This window comes from Dreissena polymorpha, chromosome 12 (genome assembly GCF_020536995.1).
Source record: "Dreissena polymorpha isolate Duluth1 chromosome 12, UMN_Dpol_1.0, whole genome shotgun sequence".
In the NCBI taxonomy this organism is placed as follows: domain Eukaryota; kingdom Metazoa; phylum Mollusca; class Bivalvia; order Myida; family Dreissenidae; genus Dreissena; species Dreissena polymorpha.
Genome location: NC_068366.1, coordinates 67,037,532 through 67,044,239, shown reverse-complemented (window position 1 = coordinate 67,044,239; position 6,708 = coordinate 67,037,532). Strand labels below are relative to the sequence as shown.

General features: G+C 33.0%; 1 pseudogene; it reads right to left on the bottom strand.

Annotated features, from left to right (window-relative positions):
* Positions 1-2,295: 2,295 nt before the first annotated feature.
* LOC127854110 (uncharacterized) lies at positions 2,296-6,306 on the bottom strand (annotated as a pseudogene).
* Positions 6,307-6,708: the final 402 nt, after the last annotated feature.

The window sequence follows — 6,708 nt, the reverse complement described above, 5'->3', positions numbered from 1 at the left end:
ATGTTGTAGAGATATATATAGAGGATATTTGTTGGATCCGGTGGATTATCGATTTTAATTCACGAGTGATCATAGAAAATAATATTTTCACGAGTGGCGCAGCCACGAGTGAAAATATATGTTTTCTATGATCACGAGTGAATAAAAGTCGATAATCCACCGAATCCAACAAATTTTCTTTTTATTTAATGCATTTTTCACAGTTTATATACATTGTTCAAGAGTTTAACTAACGAATTTTGCTGGGATAATGACGTCATTTCGTAAAAAAAAATGACGTCATTTCACAGTAAACAATGACAATTATCGATAATTCTCACTGATAATTTTCACTGTTTGAAACAGTGAAATTATCAGTTTTAATTCACTGATATTTCTCTATAAACCACCGGAAAGCATTAAATAAAGAGGACTTCTTACTTACTGGTTATCGACAATCATCATTAAATTAATGTTTCCAGGCCTTTTCCGCCCTATCCCGCGTGACCGAATATCGGTCGCATTCCCAATGCAAATGCATTGATTTTAGCAGCCAATTGGTGTGATCTCCCCACAAAAGGCAGATTTGTTCGATGGGACTCAGACCCTAACAGAACTCACAGAAGTAACCCAAAACGTCTTTGAACGATGTATATTCTTGGGGGATGAAGCCACATATGCTTCAGCAATTGTTAAACTCTTTTTACTTTTTGGTTAAGAAATTTTGAATACTGACCGTATGTTTGTTTATATTTTATAAACATAGGCGTGGTAATGTACACTTATTATAAATGTTTCAAATATTCTGTTTACGTTTAATGATATGGCTACAAAATAGGCGTTGTTAACAAGTAACGGCTTCTTTGAAATATAAGAAACTCTTTTTACATGCGATTATTTTTCCCAATTGAGCCAGTTTTTCCATTATTTTATTCTTTTCTTTCATAAATGGTTTCTTCACGACTTGAAATTCCCGAGTGGTGCTTTCCCAAAATGGAACGGAAAAAGCCGGGTTTTACTTAACAAAACAGATCCTCATCTACCCACCAAGGCAGACATGATGATACAGCAATAAACAGCTTTGCGGGCACCCTTTAGGCAGCTGTCTGGATTGTTGGTTAGGGCCAGGTAGATTTTGGCCGAGCTGCTGGTGTGGTTTTACCGATCCGGGCTGCTGATGTGGTTTTACCGATGGACGGTGCTTTTTCCGGTTTTGCATTCCCATGAATAAAATAAATTAAAAAATAAATTAACAAGTAAATACCGAAAATAGCCGTAACCGGCTTATAGGGAACACTATAATACTGCAACAAAATCTTGTTGGGATTTACTACATATGAAATAATAATTGTCCTAATAAACTGGCTTGTTACTATAAAATAGTGCGCCAAAAGATAACCTCTTTACTACGCAAGGCGTCGACTATTTACGCAAAGTGAACCGGTAAGGACCTTTTACCGATGCTTCGTAAAACTAAAAGACCAACATTCATTCAAATTCAAGTGAAGTTTTTACCCTGATAAACCTGGAGTGCTCAACATAATTGAAACTGAAGCAACCCTCTCTTCCGAAATTGAATAATACAGCTTATATGTTTTGACATTGTTGTGCTTACCAAAAGGAAGAAGTATGCTTAACAAGCCACAGGAATTTATTTGTGGCATGCCCTGAGACTTTTGGTACCATTTTGGTAAGACAAATAATGAGAAAACACATCCGACTTGACTCCTCTAAACTTGCGCTAAATTTGTTATTAAAATTCTTAATGTTTTCTGTGATTTTACCGTATTGCCAGACTGCGCGGAAGATGTCAATAAATATATGACCTTCTTGAGAAGAATTGTACTAACAAATTTACTGTATACCACACTTACAGGAAATCCTTAGCCTCTCTGCTCAACGCCGGTGATATAAAAAGAGAAGAATTAGAACACTGTGCAAAACAAGCAGTTCCCTTCTATTCTACTTGAAAATGTAACCATGACTAATAACGGCTCCCAATACAGCCGGTTGTGTTACTGTACATAACATATTAAAAGCATGATGATAAGTCTTAATGATAATGTGCTATTACCATTATAGATTTAAGAGTTATATGCCACAAGACCTCATTCTAATTTATGGAATATGTTTGAATATAGATTACATTTTACCTTTACTTATTTTAATATGCAGTTTTTATTTTTTACTTTATATTCAGTTAATAAGCAAAAGGGACTTTAAATAACTGCATGATATAGGAAATTTTACCACCAATGTATGCGAAAGCTGGATGTCAATAAGAGCAAAATTTGATGGAGGAAAGGTTGTGAATAGATGTGGCTCGTTCTGAGATTTTTGGTCAAAATGGGGTATATGGGCGAAATTGAGTTATTAACATTTTTAGAAGCCTCAATGTATAGTTAACACAGAAAAAATATAGATTTTGCCATATTCTTCTTTTTAATGTTAAAAATATGACCGTAAAAATACCCATCAACACACGAAATTTGTCATTCTGTTCATTTATTTTCATGTCAATTGCATTATGGTTCAATAGATTTATAATTGCAGAGGAAAATCACTCACTCACTGTCCTTTTACAAGGACAAAACTTATAATATTAAATTAAAGTAAATTTATAAGACCATTACGAAACAAATTTCGGTTACCATAGCAACCATTTGCAAAAATTTCAAAATAATTGATTTTTTTTTACAAAATCAGTTCAAAGCATTTCCTCACACCTTAAAATGCAAGAAAGTAATATACATATATCAAAGAACTGTTACTTAATACACGAATCAATTAATTGTATACATGTTCTATCTATTAATTTGTTCTATTGATCACAGACTCTAACCGAAATTGAATTACATAGAATACACTTGCTAAGATTTAATATGCGAACCATGACGTATTAAAATTGAAAATTCTTCTTTAAACTGTTCCAATAACAATTATATTTTACATGAGACATTGTTCATTAATTAAAGACTTTTAAATTAATACATGATATACACATAATTATTTTGTTGTAACCATGGCAACAGTATACAATATGAATATCAGTTATAATTACCATCTTCTACATTAAACATAGCAATAATACTACACTCTTTAGTTATCAAATGCAATCAACAATTTCTTACTGTTACATTTATACTATATTACATACTGCATGAAAAATAGAGCCAAGGCTAAGAGACTTAACATAAATATTTACATTAAATTAATGTTTTCAGTTTATATACACAACTATTAAATTTTAAATTCAATTATATTACTTGTCACACTGCATTATATTTCATTTCACCTGGTATTGAGTCATTGTAAGAGTTTTACAAAAACATACTAATGTTGTTGAAGTTGACAATGAGGTATGGTCAGGTCTCCATGGTTACCATACATTATATACATAAACAACATGAACAATCTAAAACAGGGGAACTATTTTAAAATCATTGTTATTTCGTCGGCTTCGGTACATCTGGCCGTGGACAGGTACTGGCACATAATGAGTTACAGAGTGGCGCGATTTCGTCATGAAGGTACCACTGGCGTTCTGCAGACAAGCCAAGTGGCTCCAGTTTGGGGGGCATTCCATTCAGAACGAAAGAATCTTTCTTCAGGATCTTCACAGCCTCCTCAGCATCCGAAGCATATCGCCTCACATACACTATGCCTGGCTTGTCAGAGGTCATTCTGAATTTTAAACAAATACACAAACTTAGATTTCATGTTATAAATTTAGAAACTGGAACCTAACTATAATGCTGTTAAATTATTTTATAATTTTTTAGAAAATATGTATGTTTTATTATCTTTTTCATGTTATATAATTGCTTTTTAAATAAAAATAACAATAAAACAACACATGACTGCCTGTACTGAACTTTTTTATCTAAGCGTTTTTCTGATATCATTGTGTAAAAACAGTGTATTGACTTATACCTGTAGCATGAAATGTTTTTAATATGTGGAAAAATAACAATAAATGAAAACCTGAAGTGGTGGTATGACAGCAGATTTGGTATTGGCTTGAATACTGGTTTCAAGAATTCTGTCCAGTTGTAAAACTGGACAGGATTCTCCGGATCTTGTACAAGGTGTGGAATGTTGTGCCCATTGCGGGATGATAGCCTGACTGTCTCCACAACATCTTCCAAGGTGTTGACAGTGGTGTTCCTCCAACGCACCTTTAAGTATATGAAAGCAAAATTTAATGTATTGCCTACAACAACATTTCTTAACCACAGGAGGGAAGCCCATTTTTTTTTTTTTTTTATATATGCTATTAAATAAAAAAAATATGGGCTTCCCTCCTGTGTTCTTAACACTACTTTCCATATAATGGTGCTGCAGTATTTTCAGATATAATAATAAATATGCCAACGTATAATAAATGAAATGTGTATTGATAATTAAAGATAATTGATTCTTTATTCTTGCAAACTTAAAACATCAATTTAATACCTTCCACAATCCAAAGTGCCAGTCTGGGCTAAATTTGGTATGACCGGCCTCCATGGTGCTGAACTCAATAGAGTCGTGCAGGCCTGTAAGAACCCGCCACATGCCGTACCTGTAAACAAAGATATAAAATAAGCAACAGTTTATTCTGTCTTTTCAAAACTAAAATTAAATCATTTATGAATTCTTAGCATGAAAATATTTATTAAATAACCTTCTTAGCAAATTGTAGTAAATCTATTTTTAACTAATACAAATCAAAATATTTACCCTATGACCGCGTTATTCTTGTTTTGCCCCGAACAGTTGTCCATATGAAGGACCACATTCCTCTCTCCATAACCAAGATGGCTAAAGTGGTGGTGCAGCATTGAGGTCACACTATTGGCCCCTTTTCCAACGGACTGAAAGGCCTCATCAACGAGATAAAATATCTGCGTTCCTGTAAAAATCAACCCAAATGTGGCTTTTTTCACACCAAATTGGCAATGTATAAATAATAGCACATATACATGTCGTACTGGGACATTATAAGTAATAATATATAAACCCCATTGTTGGACCCCATTGTAAATAAGCTTTCAGCTTAATGGGTTATCCATAGGTCCTTAGCATCCATGCTCATATGAACCTACTTTAGTTATAGAACTTCCATATTGTTAAAAGTATGCATACAGCAACAACGTTTTATTTGATGCTCTTAAATTGGCATTTTAAATAAACCTAGATAACTCTTTGAAATCTGTGATACATTCTTTGTCTCATGTGTTATATATTTGTATGTGCTAATAATCTTAAATCTAAATAAATATAAATAACAATTTAAATTTGTTATATATTATAGATCACAACAATTTTTTACAACAAGTTACATTTTATATACATAACAATTTTCTGAAAATTTAACCATGCATTATTTTTATTTACCTGAAGACTCACAGCACACCCCAAAGCATTGACATTTTCGAGGAGTTTTAAAGTACATCGGACCCACTGCCTGTGCCTGTTGAGGATAGAACACCTGTTGGCTGTAGTCGAAGCTGTAGTGGACCGTGGCATCTGTGGCTTTTGATCTTTGTCCTGTTATGAGTATGAAGTTTAAAAAAAAAATCATTACTATTTTGGCTTTGCACACAATTGTTAATTACATTTGTTAATAAAATGTATTGTTAAACCACTGCTAACATGTCAAAAGTATTAAAATATATTGATAGATATGTTTAATATCAAACCTAGCTAATTATATAAAAAATATAGCATTAACACTAAGTGAACATGCCTTTATAATTGTATTTACAATTTTGTTTTAATTTATTCATATAACATCTTGGAAATCTATAAGTAACATTTTTGTTTATCAAAATGACATTTTAAATACAAGCAAAAACATAATTGTAATCACTTTTTTAGCATAAACTTGACTAATCACTTTTGTAAAATACCTCTTTTTTTATTTGCATCTGAAAATTGATCAAACTCAAGCTTTGTCCTCTCACATTGCTCCCTGTAATGATCTCTCTGGCATTTTACTTTCTCTAAATGTTTTTGATAATTTTATAATTTTATTTGTTTCTCTTCTTCTGTGATGTTACCAGACTTTGTAATGTTTTCTACATGTTTTTGACATTTTAAACACAGATCAGTGGCAGGCTTCATCACCAACAAATATGGACACTGTTCTAACCATATTTTCCTAAAAGTGGAAGGCCCCACTTGTTTCTGGCCAGTTCGGTCAAGTGCACCACAATACAATTCATATATATCACTTTTGTTTTTGTCTGATGGAAGGAGGATACACTTTTCATTGGCCTGTGGTGTTCGTCCAGGTAGTGGCATTCCATTTTGGCTACTATAATTTTCAAGAAATGTTTTTACCATCTGGACACCTTGTAACTCGAGTGTGTGTTTAGGCAGTTTCTTGTTATTTCCATGTACTCTGGCTTCAAGACTGTTTACATCAATGGAGCTACCAATCGAAATAATTGTGTTTTTAGACACACCATGAGCGAAAGCAAATGTATTGCGACAAACTACTTGCCCAGCAAAGTAAAAATTCTGCCTTTGCCGTTTTCTATCCACTGCTTTTCTTTTTAATCCAACTGTAACTGGTCCACTCTGCGTATGATTGAAAATTTGGTATTTTACAATCAAATCTAGTTCCTGTTTTGATTTTTCCAAACAAGAAAGCCTGTACGAAATAAGAGTACCCCAGTTTACAACTGAGCTGCATGGTTTGTTTGAGTACAGACGGGTACAACCACAGCCATTTATTTTAAA